This window comes from Mastomys coucha, unplaced genomic scaffold (assembly GCF_008632895.1).
Source record: "Mastomys coucha isolate ucsf_1 unplaced genomic scaffold, UCSF_Mcou_1 pScaffold14, whole genome shotgun sequence".
Lineage (NCBI taxonomy): Eukaryota > Metazoa > Chordata > Mammalia > Rodentia > Muridae > Mastomys > Mastomys coucha.
The window spans coordinates 135,423,368-135,443,552 of NW_022196896.1; the positions used below are offsets into that span (position 1 = coordinate 135,423,368).

The 20,185-nt window shown below is 43.8% G+C and overlaps 1 long non-coding RNA gene across 3 annotated transcripts in view; it reads right to left on the bottom strand.

The window, feature by feature from the left end:
- The window catches only part of LOC116088882, a 48,790-nt gene extending 43,392 nt beyond the window's left edge, over positions 1-5,398 (bottom strand). For 2 of the 3 annotated variants that reach the window (XR_004118057.1, XR_004118056.1), the window contains exons 1-2: positions 5,230-5,398; positions 976-1,125 (exon numbers count right to left, since the gene is read on the bottom strand). This is a non-coding gene — a long non-coding RNA (uncharacterized LOC116088882). Of the gene's footprint in view, positions 1-975; positions 1,126-1,829; positions 1,933-5,229 lie in introns of all 3 variants that reach the window. The other variant, XR_004118058.1, reaches the window with a different exon arrangement.
- Between the last annotated feature and the right edge of the window lie 14,787 nt (positions 5,399-20,185).

A 20,185-nucleotide genomic window follows, 5' to 3' on the forward strand; every position in this document is an offset into this window, starting at 1 on the left:
GGAGGAGGAAGAAGAGGAGAAAGAGGTGGAAGAGGAAGAAGAGAAGAAGATAGAGGAGGAGAAGGAGGAAGAAGAGGAGGAGGAAGAGGAGGAAAAAGAGGTGGAAGAGGAAGAGGAGGAGGAGAAAGAGGTGGAGGAGAAGGAGATGGAGGAAGAAGAGGAAGAGGAAGAGGAGGAGAACATTATCTGAGAAGAGCATTTTCCTATGTTAGGGTCTACCCCCCTCCTCTATAGTGCAATCTAGTATTTAGTAGAAATTGGGGGTGGCGCATGTTGAGGGCATGACTTTTTTTCTTTTTTTTTTAACCTTTGAAACCCACTGCTTGAAACTATAAACTAGTTTTGGCTTAAATGAATGACACATGAGTTAAGAAGATGGCGTCTGAGTATGCTTGCTCGCTCCCAAGGTACTGAAGTTTGCCTTTTGTTTGTTCAGTGCACTGTTTGACTTTCAGCTGCAAAACTAAGACCCAATCAATTCCTTTTGCAAACAGAAACTAATGACCCTGTCTGAAATCTCTCCCTTGATTCTAACTAATTTTTAAGTTTACAAAAGAGGTCTTACGTTCCCCTTGAGGTCTCCCACGAAGCCAAAAGAGAACCAGGTTTCTTAAGGCACCCATTCTTCCCTCCCAGGTACCTGTGAAAACCCCATGAATGTGAAGCCTGATGTCAGCCCGTGCTGTGGTTTAGGCTGTCAAGGGATTATTCCCTAATGTCTTCTAAACAGATGAGCACAAGCTTGAGCTTAGAGTAAAAGCGGCAGGAAGCGTGAAACATTTTAATAAACAGCAAAAGCCAAGCTCTGTGCTGATGCAGGCCCCACCCACTGTCACCTGCACAGAATGATGTCCACAGCACTGAGGAGGATTCTTACTCTTTCTAGTCTTCTTTCTGGACAAGTATATGGACAAGACCTGGAAACCCGATGGGTAAGCCAGAGTTACCAAGCAGCTTCAGTTGAGTACCACTCACCTTGGGAAGGGAAGCAGAGAGAGCTCTAAGCCTCTGACATCCAGGGGAAATGCATTCTTCCCTGTGGCTCTTCAAGGAGGGTATAAATGACTACACCTGTTTTCTATAGTCTCAAATTCTTTCACCTTTAATGCTTAGGATGGCAATGCTCTACAAAACGAAAAAAAAAATCGGTCAGCCATCCTTACTCACTGGGTTCCACATTTCCAGATTCAGCCAACTGTGGATCAACAATATTTGGAGAGGCCAGCGAGATAGCTAAGTAGGTAAAAGTGCTTGCCATCAAGCCAGACAACCTGAGTTCAGTTCTCAGGACTAACATAGAGGAAGAAGAGAACCGGGCGGTGGTGGCGCACGCCTTTAATCCCAGCGCTTGGGAGGCAGAGGCAGGCGGATTTCTGAGTGGAGGCCAGCCTGGTCTACAGAGTGAGTTCCAGGACAGCCAGGGCTACAGAGAAACCCTGTCCCAAAAAACCAAAAAAAAAAAAAAAAAAAAAAAAAAAAAAAAAAAAAAAAAACAAGAGAACCAACTCCTTCAAGTTGTCCTTGGTCTTCCACATACAAACCAGATTTTTGTTTGGTGCACGTGCATGCACATTAACAAATAAATGTAATAATAATTAAAAATATATATTTGGGGAATGGTATCTATCCTGAGCCTGTGTAACTGCTTCTTTTCATTCTTGCCTAAACGATGCACTACAACAACTTCTTACATTGTCATTATATTATACTAAGAACCTAGAGATAAGGTCACAACAGGACGTGCACAGGTGATACGTGAATTTTACACAATTCTACATAAGAGACTTCCAAGGTTTTGGAACCTGTCATTCATAGATATTGCAAAGTACCTGATTGATGAACACTTTCTTTTTCTAGGAATTTGGAGTCCAAGGCTTACCAACAGATTCAATGATACTGCCCAGGACCCCTTACAGGCAAGAATATGTCTCCCTAGAATAAAATAAAAATATTCTGTAAACTGGGGCTGGAGAGATGGCTCGGTGTGTAAGAGTACATGCTGCTTACCCAGAGGACCTGGGTTGGGTTCCCAGCATCCAGATAGTAGCTCACAATCACCTATGGCTAGTTTCATAGGAATTGACACCTTCTTTTGTCCTCCAAGAACACTACACACATGGTATACATACACATATGCAGACAAACATTCCTATACATAAAGTAAAAATGAATATATCTTTAAAAATGTATGTTCTATTAGCTGAGAGTCTACTTTAGAGAGTGATACATACTTGTTATCTTAGGGGCAAATATCTTGCTATAGAAAACATTTACTGGGCTGCAGAGATGGCTCAGCAGTTAAGAGCACGGACTACTCCGCCCAGAGGTCCTGAGTTCAATTCCCAGCAACTACATGATGGCTCACAACCACCTGTAATGGGATCTGATGCCCTCTTCTCATGTGTCTGAAGACAGTGACAGTGTACTCGCATATAAAATAAATATAAAAAAATAAGAAAGATACTCTTGTATCTGACACTTTTTCTTTTAAAGGCATGAGCCACCACTGCCCAGCAAGATTTATTTAACTTAAGATTAATCCAACTTAGCACATATCCTGGGGAGTCCCACCAGGTCCCAGCATGTTCAGGGAAAAGAGGCATCCTACCCTCGCTCGGGCATAAAGACTCAGTCTTTGTCTTCTCTTCAGCTTGGCCTGAAGGGAGCCTTAATGAACCTGCCACTTCCAACCTTGAGCCTGTTTGTTGACCTTAGCAAGCAAGGTAGTGAGTCTGGAAAGACTGAAGGGGAGCCCTTTCCAATGAGCAGTACCTTTGTATCTAGTCTTGGATAGGTGCACAATGAATGCCTTGAACGGGCATTGAAATCTCAAGAGTGGAAAGTCTCATCAGTTGTTTGGAAAGTCCAACCTGTAAGGAGGGCTGGCACAGAAGAACTGGGTTTCCAGGCTGAATTTGAGCGAACACGGAACAGTGTAAATCATGTGATCTGAGGGAGTAACTCTTCACATTAAAATAAATCAGGAGTTTCAATATACTTAAGATGGACCTAAAATGTGTTGTCCTCAGCCTAATTATAATCTTTGAGAGGTTGAGCTAATCATGGTCTCTCTGGCTACTGAATTCTAAGTCTGTGTAATTATAATGGAAAGGATCCCTGTTTGCATAGGGCTGCTATGAGGACCAGGTGAATAGATTTTGTAAAACTTTATTCAGTGTTCAGCTCATGATTAACACAGCACAGTTCCCACAAGAGAGGTCCTTTATTGAAGGGGGTAAGAAGCGAGGAAGAAGAAAGAGAAAGAGATGGGTCAGGGTCTCTGTCTCTTATCTGACTGTGACACAAACCATGACACAGGTAACCCAGGCAATGGTGCGCACAGGTAATGAATGGGAGTGAGGCACGTTCAGGGAGTGTGCAGCAGTTGCCATGGCAACCGCTGCAGGAGGGTCCTTGTCACCTAGGGATGATGTCATCACTGGATTCAGAAGCTTGTTGTAAATAGCTTCTGATGCTAACAATCCTCATCACTATAATTATCTCTCATTTCCTGAGAGAAAGTGCGCGCCTGGACCTTGTTGGTTTGTTTCACGTACTCTACGATGCAGCTCTCATCAGAACTCTGTGAGGGTGATCGGGAAGGGCTAGGAAGTAGGCTGATCAATAGGTAAAAGCATGAAGAGATGATCTTGGATTCCCCAGCACCCACATGAACGTTAGTTGGACACACAAATCTATAAAAATGGGGGTAGTGAGGGTAAGAGTAGAACACGTGGATCTCTGAAGCTTACTGGTCAGCTACTGTAGCCAACCCATGAGCTCCAGGTACAGCTTGAGACACTGTCTCAGAAAAAAAAAAAAAAGGTAGAGAGAGGGAAGGCTAGCACGAGACATCTCCATACACAGATGCACATTGGGTGTGCACTCACATGAGGCCTTGGGTCTGATCCCCAACAGCCCCAAACCAAAGCAGAACAAAACGGTGTATGGAAGACCAATTGCATTAAATCCTGGGCAAGGCTTAGGAAGGAGGGAGGGCAAAGGCATCAGTGCTGTTGGCAGATTTTCATGCATCTGAGGTCTGAGATCTTTTTAATATTTGAACCAAAAGGGAAAAAATGAAACCAAGTGTGGCAGAGTGTGGGGCTGACTGCGTGGCAGGCAGACAAATTTGACTAGAAAGACAAACTTATCACACAGGCTGTATTAAAGCTCATGCTAGAACAAGGGAGGTAGGGACTAGAATACTGTGTACATGAAGAATTTACCCTCACAGCCTCGCTCCAAGGTTTGTCTCTCTCACACACACACACACACACACACACACACACACACACACACACACACACACACCGGGGGTGGGCGGGCATGAGTGATTATGTCAATGTAGTGTGAGGTGTCCATTGATGTTAAACATCTGGTTCTTTGACTACATCTTGAACATTCCTAACACAAACAGAAAGCTGAGTTCAGTAAGCTCAGCACAGCATTCAAATTCCTATCTAGAAATGATAATTTTCCTAAATTCTAATTCTAGATGTTTATCCTCTAAAGACAGTGGGGAGAGTGTAGCCAATAAATGAATCAGACTAAAGTATCATGCAATAGCCATGCAGAGCTTATCAGAGAGTTTATACTCTGAGGGTGAAGAGAAGTTAGTGAGTAAAATGTACAGTGGGGAGGACAGGCCACATAGCGGCAAGGATGGGCCATGGCGGTAAGAATAGCCAATGGTGGCAAGGATGATCCACATGGCAGCAACGATGGGCCATGTAGGTAAGGACAGGTCATGGCAGCAAGGATTGGCCATGGCGGCAAGGATGGGTCATGGTGGTAAGGATGGGTCATAGCGATAAGAATGACCCATGGTGTCGAGGGCAGGCCACATATCAGGAAGGACAGACCATGGTGGTAAGGATGGGCCATGGTGACTAGGAGGTCTGCCTGTTCCATAAAGAACATACCCAGGCACCCAATATTCATTACAAAGGAGATTACTGGAACAGGGAGAGGGGTTTGAGGAAAGTTGTGGCAGCAGCAACAAGCAGAAATTTTTTGCTGGGGTGGGTTTTTAAGGAAAAAAGGAAGAGTCTGTGCTAAGGTGAGTTGGTAGATCTTGATTGGATATTGGTCAAATAATGAATTTGATTGTGGGACCTTGTGTTTTGTCTCAGGAATGAGTCAGTGGCCAAATAAGGGAGTAGGCGTTATTAGGGCCTGGCTTTAGGACTATAACAATTTACCAAGGAGAAGGGTAAGAGGCCAAACCTGTTGGTGCCATGTTTGCCATGCTCCATCTCGTGTTTGTCAAGTTCAGTCCAGCTTGAGCCCTTCAGGACGCCCTTAGTGGACAGACTGGGCAAGGACGAGTATGCCTGCGCTCGTGGCAAAACCACCTTTGTCCATGCAGGCATAACAATAGCCAATTGTAATGAACAATCTGAAGTAAATTGGCTCCTCCCAGCTACACCAGGGAGGGGCATGAAAACACATTCCAAGAACAATTCTGTGTTCTGGAGAAACTGAGGTCACAAGACTCTTGTTTTGCTATTGTTTTTTGTTTTGTTCTGTTGTTGGTAGTTAGTTTGGTTGATTAGTTGGTTGTTTTTTCAAGACAAGGTTTGTCTGTGTAGCCCTGGCTGTTCTGAAACTCCCTTTGTAGGCCAGGCTGGCCTCAAACTCAGAGATTCACCTGCTTCTGCCACTGAGTATGGGGATTAAAGGCATGGGCCACCACCTCCCAGCCTCTTGTCTTGTTTTCTTGGAGTGTATAGGGCCTCAGCTGCAGCTGCTGGCGCATCCAGCTGGGTTCTCCAGCTTTGACATCACGTTCCTCTGAAATCTCACTCAGGAACAACCCCAATCCTGTTCTCACATGCACGAGAAGGTAGCAGGCCTTGTATCGAGTGGCTGTCAGATAGGTCTGTAATGTCTACACTGGAGTACCCTGAGATGGCAGTCATAGTCTGGAAAGGGCGTGCTTTCCACTCAAGCCAAAGGCAAAAAGAAAAAGCCAATGATGTTTGAGAAACATGAATGAACAAGGAACCTGTGCCACATTCTTTCCCACTCCTGTGACTTCCCATGTTAGCCAACACTGAGCAAGAAGGCAGGGGAGGGCATGGGCTGGAGAGATGGCTCAGCGGTTAAGAGCACTGACGACTCTTCCCGAGGTCCTGAGTTCAATTCTCAGCACCCACATGGTGGCTCACAAGCATCTGCAATGGGATCTGATGCCCTCTTCTAGTGCGTCTGAAGACAATGACAGTGTTGTTATACACATTACATATAATGCATATAATGTATACATATATATTAAGGAGGAGGAGGAGGAGGTGATCAACATAGGGCCTCTGAATCTCAGTTCTTCCTGACTTGGAATGTGTTGGTGAGATATGAGCCAAATGAGACCAGAAGAGGAAAAAGAACAGTTTAACTGGTTGGGTGTCACTGTTGTAAGAAACAAGATGTAATGGTCATACAAGTGGTGAAATTGAAGTTTGTAGTTCAAGAGATCTGACAAGTAATGAAATAGTCTTCATTTCCATTTAAGGTTGGCAGCGTACTAGAGGATAATAGTTAAAAAATTCCATACTATGATTCGTCAGCCTTCTCTACTGTAAATATTACAGGACAAGTTGAAATCACTGGGCAGGGCAGGAGTTGGGGGAAGGCATCTGGCATCTGGATACCTTGTTTTAAGGTTTTAGATGCTTGTTTTGTGTTTGGGGGACAAGGTCCAAAGTATTTCAGGCTGACCTCTCACCCGGTGCATAAGTGGAAGGTGACCTTGCGTTCCGGATCCTCCTTCTTCCTGTTCCTTCCGCTGTCATTTGCATTTGGATTGTTGTGTTTAGCTTTGATTTTCTTTTTCGCCTTTTTTTTTTTTTTTTTTTTTTGAGACAGGAATCTTTGAGAACCGGGGCTCGAGTAAGTCTCCTGCCTCAGCTATCCAAGTACCTGGGACTGCAGTTTTAAAATATGTACCCAGCACCTGAATACCTCCTATGATTCTTTTTTTTTTTTCTTTTTCTTTTTGGGTTTTTTGAGACAGGGTTTCTCTGTATAGCCCTGGCTGTCCTGGAACTCATTCTGTAGACCAGACTGGCCTCGAACTCAGAAATCCACCTGCCTCTGCCTCCCAAGTGCTGGGATTAAAGGCATGCGCCACCACTGCCCGGCTATGATTCTTTTTTCACAGTGACATTTTATTTATTTATGAGGGATGGGATGCGCTCATTAACACTGTATACAAGTGGAGCTCAGAGGACTCAACTTGAGGGAGTGAGTCTGTTCCTCCTACCAGCTGGGTCCTGGGGATCAAACTCAGGTAATCAGGACTGGCAATAAGTACCTTAACCTGCTGAGCCACCTTGCGGGCCCTGATGGTCCTTTCTAGGAAGGAGTTCTACTCGTGTATGTCGCACTGGTACATACAGACTCCAGAGCTGGTGCTGGGGGAACTGAGTGTACACAGACACTAGTCCTAGAGAGTTCAAAGAAGACAGAATTTCGGGTACATGCTCTGGGCCTGTTTCAAGGCTTCTTAGAGTTTGATTCCTATCTGCCCAGGACATGAATCCAGGCCCACAGGGATGTTCATGGGCTCTCACCAGCCTTGCCTCTCTGCACCTCTCTTTTTAATAAGGTACCCTTCCAGGGATATGCACAGTTGCCCAGTGCTTGCCCTGACTTCGAGGCTGTCCCTTTTTATTGTTTTGTGTCATGGGCTCTTTCCTCTCCAGCCTTCAGATCTTCCTCCAGCTTCTTGCTGAGTTTATAATGGATACAATCCAATCACTTCCCCAGTTGGCCACAGGTTTTATTGGAGCTCTGTTGATCCTCAGAAAATTAGCAGGGGGTGAGAGTATAGAGCAGTGGTGGGGTGTAACCTTAGGATATAGAAGATCCTGGCTTTAATTCCTAAGCACTAAGGGAGGGAGGAAAGAGGGAAGGAAAGGGAAAAAGGAGAAACATTGTAGTCTCTTATGATCTTTCCCTTCTATATCCAGTAGAGAGTGCCTTGCCTAGAACAGGTTGCCAGACCTAGTGGTCTGCCATCAGACTACAGCACACCCCTCTTCTGTCCCACCTCTGACCTCTCAAACCTGCATTCTGCAGTCTTTGCTACCAACTGTATCAGGGCATTCCGTTTCTGCACACCAGTTACTTCCACCTGAGACATAGAACTTGACTCTCAAATTTGATGTTTTAACACAGATTCTCCTCCCCCACACCCCCCAAAAAAGTCCACCCTAAGGTCTGCAAGGACCCTTTGGGTGGATTTGTCCAAAAACAAACATTATTCCTTCATCTGGTCATACCAACCATGCTGGGTAGTTTTTGTCAACTCGACACAAATTAGTGGGAAGTGAGAACCTCCACAGAGACTGGCCTATTGGTGTGTCCCTGGGACATTTTCTTGATTAATGTTTGATTAGGGGTGGACAGGCAGCCCATTCCTGGACAGGTGGTCCTGGGTGGCATAAGAAAGCAGGCTGAACAAACCATGAGGAGCAAGCCAGTAAACTCTGTTCCTCTAGGGCCTCTCTATGCCAGTTCCTATCTCCAGGTCCCTGCCTCAAGTTCCAACCCTGAGTTCCCTTAGTGATGGATTGTGATGAGGAAGTATAAGACAAATAAACTCTTTCCTCCCCAGTTGTTTTTTGGTCAATGTTTTATTAGAGCATCAGAAATGTGATTAAGAAAACACACATACTTTCTTTCTCTCTCTCTCTCCCTCCTCTCTTCCTGCTACTGCCTCCTCTCTCCCTCTCAATTAAACCTTTTACACGTGGAAAAAAAAAAAACACACCCAGATTCATGCTCTCACACACTAACACACTCTCAGTGAAGTTACAATGAGCAAGTTATTTTGTTGGTGGTGGTGGTTTGGGATGTTTTCGCTTTTTTGTTAGTTTCGATTTTTCATTTTTTTTTTAAGAATTATTTTATTTATATGAGTACACTGTAGCTGTCTTCAGACACACCAAAAGAGGGCAACAGACCCCATTTACAGATGGTTGTGAGCCCCCACGTGGTTGCTGCTTCTGGAAGAGCAGTTAGTGCTTGCTTGCTGAGCCATCTCTCCAGCCTGTTTTATTTTTGTTTTTTGTTGTTTTGTTTTGTTGTTGTTGTTTCCTAAACAGGGTTTAACCACGTAGCTTCAGCTATCCTGGAACGTACCGTGTAGACCACGCTGGCCTCCAACTCACAGAGATCCTCTTGCCTCTGCCTCCCAAGTGCTGGGATCTGTGCCCAACAAAAGCAAGTTCTTTGAAGCAAAACTGAGCTGCCAACAAATGGATGCTGTTGACAGATCTTGCAGTGACTCTCCCTGGATGGGGGCCAAAGTCCTGCTTCCTCTTGCTTGTGGGCAAATGTCCTAGCCTCACTTCTGCCTTTTGGCTCCAGTCTGGCCCTGACTGGCCCATTCCTCAGCCCACCCTTCTCCATCTTCTAATGACACAGCAGCAAAGCAATCCCTGCTTCCTTGTCCCCAGGACCTCTTAGGAGGAAGCAGTGTGAGAGCTTCAAAGACGGTTGGTCATAAGATCAAGAGAACCATGACTACTTACTGAGACCGGGTGACCATGGTCTCTCAGACAGAGGGTTTTATTGTTGTATTTTGTTCCTTTGGGTGCTGGAATCTACCATAGGGCCTTTCCAATGCCAGGCCACTGCTTTACCTCTGAGTTTGCCCCAAATCAACCCCAGTTCTTATTTTTTAACTTATTTTGTGGGTACCAGTGTTTTGTCTGAATGTGTGTACGTTCACTCTGTTCTACCCGATCCCCTGCATAGGCCAGAAGACAGTGTTGAATGCTTAGGACCTGGAATTACTGTCAGTTGTAAGCTGCCCAGTGGGTTCTGTAATCAGGGTCCTCTGGAAGAGTAGCCAATGCTTTTAAATACTCTCCAGATCCCAGTCCCAGTTCTTAATTGATCAGGGATGGGCTTCTCCTTGGCAGAGACTCTAATTTGCTATCACCTTCTCCCTTTGAGAGCTCAGTTTACCTTCTGTGATTTTCAACAACTTTGAAGGTTTTTTTGGGGGGGCAGGGAGGATGGAGATTGGTGGGGAGTAGTGTTTTAAACATCAGATTTTAAGTAAAAAAATCAAGCTTTTCAAAGATTCTGAGTAATTTTCCTTGGAAGGCTCTACAGAGCTCCGTAGGAAAAGGTTTGCCTCACATTGACCAGGTACTGGGTTCAAGCCCTAGTACTATATAAAAAGGACAAAATGCTTGCTTAAGGCTACACAAATAGTTCTTCTCCCCACCCCCATGCTATTACAATATAAGCCATAAATCAAGGCCAGGGAGGCAGAAGGTGTAAACACCCGAGCCAACCCCAAGGACTGAGTTCAATCTCTGCAAGGAGATGGAGGAAGAAGATGACTGGCACTTCCCAGTGTCTGACCTACTGACATCTGCCAACATATGCACCCTCAACACACACAAAATACATGTCAAGTTTTAAAAATAACTTTTGAATCCCAAATATGATTAAGATCCCAGAACCAAGAAAATCCAAAGGCAAGTAGGAACTAAAATTTGAGAATAGAAAAGATGCTGCCTAGCTGGATGTGGAGAAGGAGGACAGGAGGGAGAATGTGGGCCTTGAGGCCAGCTAGGTCTGTAAAGTGGAACTGTCTCAAAACATAGATAAGATACATACATACATACATACATACATACATACATACACACATGGAGTGAAACAGTCTCAAAACACAGATAGGTAGATGATAGATAGATAGATGATAGATAGATAGATAGATAGATAGATAGATAGATAGATAGATAGATAGATAGATACATAGATAGATAGATAGGCAGGCAGGCAGGCAGGCAGGCAGAGTGGTTTGTTTTGTTGTTCTGTATCAATCTTTCAGCCCACTGCCACTCTGCAAGTATACTGCACTTAAATAGCTGCCTTCCTGGTATAGAGTTCCTCCAAACTCACTGTGGCTTTTCACTTCAGCTTCTGGCCAGCAAGCATTAAATGACCTGCCATCTCCACTTCTCTGAAAGGAGCCAGAGCTGGGTCCTCCTCTGGATGAAATCTGAGTCAGCAGGCGGCCCAGCCTCTGCAAAAGCACGCGGCGGGGGTGTGGGGGGTGTGGGGGTGCTTGCATTGGCTGCACCTAGCGGGACCCGAGGACGTTGGTCCTGTGCGAACCTTGGCGTTTGTGTGCGGACCCGGGAGGGGGGGCGGGTGATGGGGAGTGGGGAGGCGCAGAAACAGGAAGGCCGAGATTACAGTCGGTTTTACAGCTCTTTTGAAGTCGCCGGAGCCAGCTCGGGAAGCCTGCAGGCTGTGAGCGCCCTGATCAAAGGTCCCTTTGCGGGCTCAAATTAACAAGGAGCTGGCGAGCCCGCGCAGCACCTGCCCGCGAAGAGCAGCGCGCGGCAGCAAACCGGCTCGTCTTGCCGGGAGGTGAGCCTCTCAGAAAGCTTGCCCAGGCAAAGTACTCCGGTTCTGTCTGGGTCGGAGGGGAAAGGCGTGGTCTGTTTTCTTTGCATAGAGATATTTATTTTTAAAGTTGGTCTTTACACCACGAGAGCCCCCCTACCCCCACCTCCGGCTCAAATCAACCCGCATTCCCTTTTCAAAAATGGATGGATACGTTCTGATTGGGAGAGGGATGAATGGCTTTATCATAAAATTGCCCCGCCCCCTTTAACACGGCGCTGTCCTTTTCATCTCTATTAAAAGCCCTAGTATTGATAGTTTTTTGTTTTGTTTTTTTTTTTTTTTTTTTTTTTTTTTTTTTTTTTTAAGTAATAGTAGAATTAAAGGGTCAGAATAAAAGCAAGCTCAATGGAAAACAAAGCCCGTGGGTTCAGAGAGCTGATACCTAGAAAAGAAAATGAAAAGTTCTGTACAGTTGGGTGTTGAGTATTAATACACCGAGAAGCTGCGGAGAGCACACATTGTGTCAGACTCTTTGTAGTTCATGAAACTTAGGAAACCTGGAGGACGCGGCAGTGCCTCGAGTCTCCCTAAGAAGCAAGTGTGGTCAAAAGGAAAACCGAGAAGGGGTAACTTGGTAAACAACAGAAGATAGAGGTATTTAGAAAATAAAATTATAAAAGACCATTTGCCAAGGCAACTCCAAAATCTTTTAGAGAGTAGGGTGGTTTTGTTCATTTGTTTTTTGGGTTATCTCTTTACAAGTCGTTTGATTTCAAGCGCAGTGCTCGCACAGCCTGAGTCTGCAGAATCCGCTGGGGACTGAGGGCTGCATCACAGCCCGTAGCCTCGGACAAGCTGAACCCAAGAGTCAGCCAGCTTCCTCCCCCTGTACAGCAGTAACACCACCTCTCGCTAGGGTTGTGAAGTCTAAACGACTGTACATAAGGTGCCCAATAAATAAGATAATGTAATAAATGGCAATATAAGGTGTGCAATAAGTATACAATTGATTTTAAATCAATCTGACTTTGTGTTTCTGCCCTTACACATGTAGTATTTGGAACTGAACCTTGGACTTCATGAAAGCACAGAGTCATTGAACCACACCCAACTCTTATTCTGACATTTCACTGCTATCCACGATTTACAAAAAATGTTGGAAAAACTCTACAATGACGTTATTTTGAAGTTTATAAAATCTTTACAAAAATGTGAAGAAAATGTATATATTTGTGGCATCTTGATCGATAATATAAATTGTGAAATGATTGGATTGAGCTTAACATATCAAGGCTTTTAATTAGAAATTTTTAAATAAATGATATTCTAGATGTTCTGTGTTTGTAGATTTGCTGTGCGTGTAGCTTTGGAGAAAAAATATCAACTAGGTAATACTCCTTATCATTATACGTATTATGGATTTAAAAGAATTTAGTACACCTGTCTAGTTTAGTCTGGTCTATCTTTTTTGCTCTTTGGTGGTGTTTTGTTTGTGTTTAGTGGGGATGGATGCCCAGGCCTTGCTCTTCCAACAGAGCTACATTCCGGGGACCTTGTTTTGATTTGTTTTCTTTTTTGAGACAGGGCCGTTACTACTATCATGTGTTGAATGTCTCCCGTAATGTATCCAAAACCATATCAACACTACACGGCAATGCTATGGCATGCCTTGTTTATCTTCATGGTCTTGTGGCTAAGTGAGAGCTGTGACTCACCATGGCTGCCCAGCATGACAGCCTCACCACCAGCCTGGGACACCATCGGGATCAGAACGGGATTCTACAGAATATATGCTTTCAACTCATAGGTAGGTCAAAAGCAGTAAACTAACCATCATGAATCAGCAACCTTCCTTAAAGTGGTCTCTCATGAGGTGTGTGTATCCCCACACCTGAGTGGATACTTGAGGTCACTGATAGCACTGAGTCTTATCACATCTAACTGCTTTTTCCAAATTATGTATGCATAAGCATCGCCCTTTGTCTTAATTGGGTGCTTGAAGTCTGATGGCCAGGATTAGCCCCAGCTTCTGTTTCCTTCTCACAATCTCACAGGTAGATTTGATCTTCCCTTAGGCCTGACCAACTACAGGATGGGAATTTTTCTAACCTTACTGAGAACTTTCACCCTTTCGCTTACAGGAAGAGCTTTGTAACGATTCTCTGGCATGTGCTAATTGCTATCGTGGCTCACTACACTCACATTATGAACCCTAGCACTTGTGCCTGCAGCCCAGTCCGGAATTACTATAGCTACCAAGTGACTGCCAAGGCAGGCAGCCTGTTCCTGTCTAGAACAAAGGGGTGGGTCACAGGGTAAGGTTGCATGAGATTTCATCACACTGCTCAGAACAGAATGGAATTTAAGACAGGAGGTTTATTTCTTGTATTTTCCATTTGATATTCTCAGTCCTTGTTTGGCCAGGAGCGGTTGAAACCTTAAGAGAGGTAGATAAAGGAAAACTGTAGCGCATATTGGCTTTTCACAGAATCATTCAAATGAATTTTAAACCGAAATTCATCAGAAAGGACTGAAATATTATTTTAGTTATTATTAGGCCGGTAACAAGAGACAAACAGAACCAGAATGGGAACTATCTTTGTTTAATTTCAACTTATAACTTCACATTAAAATTTATATGGAGAGGATTTATGGCTTTAGGATATATATGATATATATTCAAATCTATTTATATGCAACACATTAATATTAAATATATTTTATATATGTATAAATATTTATATTTATATAAGCTATAACTATATATCCATATATATGTGCATATATATGGAGAGATACATAAGTATCTCATAAGTATGTAATAATTACAGATAATTGTCTCAATATAAATTTAAATACTTTTTTGTTTTCTTTTTTACATAAAATTTTAATGTTCTTATGAAACACGAACATATTCAAGCTTCACTAATTTTATTTGAAAGATAATATTGAGCCATTGAGTGAATAAAGGCTCTCCTCACCGAGCTTAATGACCCAGGTTCCACTAGAAAGAAGACTCCCCCCAAGTTGTCCTCTGATCTCCATGCATGTGGGGAGGCCCTCACTGGCACACACACATCACATATTACACACACCATACATGTGGAGCAGCAACCCTCACAGGCACACCCACACATGTACACAAAAGGGAGAGTAAGTGAAATGGAGTTTCAATTTTTCCTCTAAAGCAGAAAAGCAAGCTTGTCGTGCTTCCTAGAGTAACAATTATCTTCTGAAATCTCTGCATGGTTTTGTTGTACTTACCTGCATGCATGTATATGCTGTTTGCTAAATGTCTGCCTACAACAGTCTCCTAAAGCCAAGTAAATTTCCATCATGAGATCTGAGTCATGTAAAGTCACTCACAAGCTACCCCCAGGGTGGCACCAGCTATTGGTGTTTGTAAAACACTTCATTCAGAAATCCTATTTCCTTGACATTTGTTAAATCTCTGTAAAACTTGCTATTCTTTTTTTTTTTTCGAGACAGGATTTCTCTGTGTAGCCCTGGCTATCCTGGAACTCACCCTGTAGACCAGGCTGGCCTTGAACTCAGAAATCCACCTGCCTCTGCCTCCCAAATGCTGGGATTAAAGGCATGCACCACCACTGCCCGGCCTAAAACTTGCTACTCTTATTCAACAGTTTGATACTTCCCCTGTTTGCCTGCTGTGCTACTGTGACCACTGGCTCTAAGCTACTGCCTTTCTTTCCTTCATCTGCAAAGCAGTTGTAGGACGTTTCCTCCTTTCAACCTCTGAATCATAAAACCCGGCCCACAGGGCAGTCTGTTTTTAATTACAGGTCATGATTTTGAGGTCAAGACTCGGCATATTCTCCTCTTAATGAGCTTAATAAGATCTAAAACTCCGACCTTTACACAATTCTCTTTTGCTCTCTGGCCACCATCCAGAGATACATATTAATTTGGGGGAGATAAAAAATGCTTACCTTCCTGCAGTGTTTTCAGGGCTAATAGGGGCTTGGCTTCTTATGTAGCAAGAACATGTGAATCCTGTCCTATCACTCCAGTGTCAAGTATTAGATTTGTAACAAGCTGGACAGTGGTGGCACACACCTTTAATCCTAGTGCACAGGAGGCAGAGACAGGTGGATCTCTGAGTTTTGAGGTCAACCTGGTCTACAATATATAGTGAATTTTAAGACAGCCAGGGCTACACATAGAAACCCTGTTCCAATACCAACCTCTCACACCCTGAAAATAAAGGGAAAAGAAGAAAAGAAAAGAAAAAGCGATTTAAGGGAGCTAGACAGCTGGCTCAGCAGCTAAGAGTACTTGCTGCTCTTGCAGAGGACCTAGATTCAGATCTTAGCACCCACATGCTGACCTACTGCTGACTATAAGTCCAGTTCCAGGGGATCTGACACCTGACATTCTGAAATCCTTGAACACCAAGCATACAGGCAAAATACTTATAGGCATAAAACAGGTCTTTAGAAAGGAAAAAACTAATGATCTAAACTGGGTGTGGTTGTGTACAACTATAATCCAGAGGCTGAGACAGATGAGTTTGCCTAAACCAGTCTGGGATGTTCCCTGCCCTGTCCTCTCCCACTGATTTTGAGAAACCTTCTTCTTCTTCTTCTTCTTCTTCTTCTTCTATTTTCCGAGACAGGGTTTTTCTGTGTAGCCCTGGCTGCCCTGGAACTCACTCTGTAGTCCAGGCTGGCCTCGAACTCAGAAATCCGCCTGCTGCCTCCCAAGTGCTGGGATTAAAGGCGTGTGCTACCACCACCAGGTGAGAAATCTTCTAATTTCCAGTAATGGTGGAATCTTTCCTAGATTAATGGCACTCACAGTTAAAGATTATGAACTGGAGAAGAACAGAGAGCTAATGGAGTCAGATGTGGTAGCACGGTCCGTCATCCTAGCCTCGGTGATAGGATAGTGACTTCAAGGGTAGTGAGTTGGAGACTAGCTCGAGTTATGTAAGACTTTTCTCGATCTCCCTCTTCAAAGTAATTGAGCAAAAATGAGTGTAGACTGCCCTGTCAAGAGAAGGTAATTCAGAAGTGGACTCACTTGTAATGTTGTCATCACAGGCCTAGTGATGGTGGAACGAATGCTACAGCCTCCAAGACTTAAGATGCCCTAGAAGAAACTGGAGTTGGTTCCAGGTCTAAGGACCATCCATTGTTCAGTGTCCAGAGCTAACACACACACACACACACACACACACAGAGGCAAAACACTCCAACACATATGGTAAATTTAAAAATGTTGTTTTTAAGATGTCATGGAAAGACTTGTGGATGGACAAAGGTGAAAGGTTATGAAGGTTTGGGGAGAGGCTGTGGAAAGAAAGCAGTTAACAGGGACAGGTCCCAGCCGGCGCTGCGCAGTGGAGAGTACAGCTCTCAGGCCGGCTGCTGGACAGTGCAAGAACAGGTTCAGGCTTCAGCTACAATCAGAAGAACTTCCTGAAGACAGAAAAGTAACTCTTCAGGGGAAGGTCATACAATGGAGTTTTGAATCACCACACCCATGATGTACAATATATAGTTAAAGAGAAAAAAAAAAAAAACCACTGGCTCCCCAAGTCGACCTCCTACTGAATGAAGTAAAAGGCTGCCGACAGAAACTTCGGCTATTATGACACATTACAATTGGCAGACAAGTGCCTTAAGGCTGTTGATAATAAATAGCGTACAAGGGGTTGGGGAGATAGCCTGGAGGGTATAGCATCTGCCATGCAAATGGAAGAACTGAACTCTAGAACCCCAGCACCCACCATGAAACCCACGTGGGCATAACAGCCCACCTGTAATCAAGTACGTAGGAGGCAGACCACAGGTGATCTTCAGGGCAGTGATGGGTGAGCTGCAGATTCAAGAAGAGGCCCTGCCTTAGTAAATAAAATAAAAGTGATTGTGGACAGTTAATCCCTGGCCTACACGTAACAGAGAGAGAGAGAGAGAGAGAGAGAAAGCGGCGGGGCTGGGGGGTAGGGGGAAGGAGCTTATACAGAAATAATATATAATTAATAAACCAATGAGAGATCACAACAATATAAATGGTTTTTCAAAAACAATAATAAAGCTGGGTGTTGTGGTGCACGCATACCAGCACTTGGGAAACAGAGGCAGGAGGATCACTTCAACCCCAGCTTGGTCTACAAAGAATCAAATAGGAGGCTGGGGTGTAGATCAGTGCTGAAGTCCTTGCAGAGTATGGGTGAGACTCTGGCTTCTATTTCCAGTAAATGGAATTTATATGAAAAACTATAACTCAAAATGTCCTGGGATAGGCTCAACAGCAGATTGAAGAAAAAGAGTAAGTTGAAAGTTACTTAGATGAGTTATTGAATTTGAAGCCTTAAAGACACGTAAAACAATCCTAGGTGACCTACTATATGTTTATTGGCATTTTAGGAGAGAAGAAAACAGAAATTTTATTTTAAAACTAATGACCAAAACTTTCTTGATTGTGCTTAAAACAAATAAAAAGATAACAAACACACACACCCAAGGTGGTCAGTAAATTCTAAGATGATAGAAAGCAAAGCAAAGCAAACAAAAGAAAACGTACCTAGCCACATTAAGGTCAACTGCTGAAATTCCAAAGTAACACTGAGGTAAGGAAACGACGAAGACTTGAGAGCTGGGATCTCCTCAGAAAGAGCAGGGACAGATAGAGGCTATGTCTTAGGCACACCAAAGGAAAGTACCAACCTAAAATTCTCCCTAAGTGAAAGCATCCTTCCATGACAAAAGTAAGATGAAAGTTCAATAAAAATCCTCTCTACAGGTGGGCCCTGAGAACTGAGCTTAGGTTAGTCAAGCTTGGTTTCCACTGAACCATTTCACACTACACTCCTTTGGGAGGGTTCTTCAAGCTCATGAGGTATGACACTAGATGTCACTTGAGTCTACAGGAAAGAATGGAAGGCACCAGAAATGCTAAACAAATACACACACACACACACACACACACACACACACACACACACAGTCTCCACAAAGCTCATGTTTTGTCATTTTGAGAGAGGGTCTCACTATGTAGCCCTGGCTGGCTTGAAGTCACAATGATCCCCTTGCCTCTGCCTCCCTAAGGCTAGGATTAAAGGCAAGTTCTGCCAAGCCAGACCAAGCTGAGGATGGTTGTTTTTAAGCAAAACTTTTATCTGTATGATTGAGTTTATTGTGTACGGACATGTTTATTTGAACAGACCCATGAAAGCAAAGGGGGAGAGTAAAGAGACCTTCTTCACTGGAGAGGAGTAAACTGAAGGTTCTAGTCCCTACTACCACTCAGAATTAACAGTACAGCTGAGTGGAGTGGAGAATGCCTTTGATTCCAGAGCTTGGGAGGAAGAGAAAGGTGGAGCTCTGGGAGTTCAAGGCCAGCATGGTCTATTTAGTGAGACAAAAAACACAACAATTAAGCTAACTACATAGTTCATGACTGAAAACAAAAATAAAAACAAAAAAAAATATTAGAAAATATTAATTAAACTGAAATGAGACAACAATGGAGGAATACAAAGGCAAGGAAAAACCATACATACATGGACTACATATACATCAAGAGATAGTTAGGCTTGGTGCTGGGAATGTATGAGGTGTAAAGTGACTAAACAACTTGACTCAAAGGCAGAGACTAAATGAAAAACCCAGTGAAATATGCCCGAAAAGATGGTATTTAAACACAGAAGTTTAAAAGTAAACAAACAAAAACCTATACCATGTAAACAGTAGATGCAAAGGAATTATTTCCCTTCATCTTTGACCCAATAGTCCGAGACAGTGTTTTAAGTAGCCCAGGCTGGCCAAGCTCATGTGTAACATGGTATAACTTTGAATATGGGATTGGGTTACAGGGATGTGCCACTTTGCCCAGTTTTTGTAATGGGGGAACAGAACCCAGGGTCACCCACATGCTAGGCAAGTGTCTTGCCAACAGAATACTCCTCAGCCCCATGAATAATTTTCTTTTAAATCTGAATCTCTCAAGAAATAGCAGGGATGGTCTCTACGGTCTGATCCTGCCTCTTAAGCGCTGGGATGGCAGGTGTGCCTCCATGCCCAGCTGATAGGATGGCTTTTGAACTACACCTTTCAGAACAATGGTTTCTATTTACTATTTTACTATCTATCAGTGATTGAGAACCTGAGTCTCCAAGCTCAGAGGAAAACTGCCTTCAACCTTGAGTTTAACTGTTTGCTAGGGCCTTGTGCATTTCTCTAAGCCTGAGTTGACTCCTTCCCCAGCTCTTATTTTGGGGTTCTTTTTCTTTTAATGTGAGCAAGAGCTTAACATAGGTAGGTCATCAGGATTTATAGTAGTGTTTGTGACCTTTGATCCAGCTTTCAAGTGAACGTAATTCTTTACCCACCTCATCTGTACTATGGTCAAGCCACCCTCTGGCAGAACCCAGCTGAAATCTTTCCTTCATTTCCTTACACTTCTGGGTCTTCACTGTGGGTTTTCTGCAATGCTTACCAACTTTTTTTTGAGTGTTCTTTTTCTGTAGCAGCGATTTTCACATTTAGGCAAACTTCAGTGTGCAAGAATGTCCTACTCTCTAGCCGGGCGGTGGTGGCGCACGCCTTTAACCCCAGCACTTGGGAGGCAGAGGCAGGCGGATTTCTGAGTTCGAGGCCAGCCTGGTCTACAGAGTGAGTTCCAGGACAGCCAAGGCTACACAGAGAAACCCTGTCTCAAAAAAACCAAAAAAAAAAGAATGTCCTACTCTCTAAAATCGCCCTCCAGAAGCTGTGGTGCACCCTCAGTTCATAGCTGCAGCAGGAATGCACAGGATGGGCCTTTAACAACAAAGGAA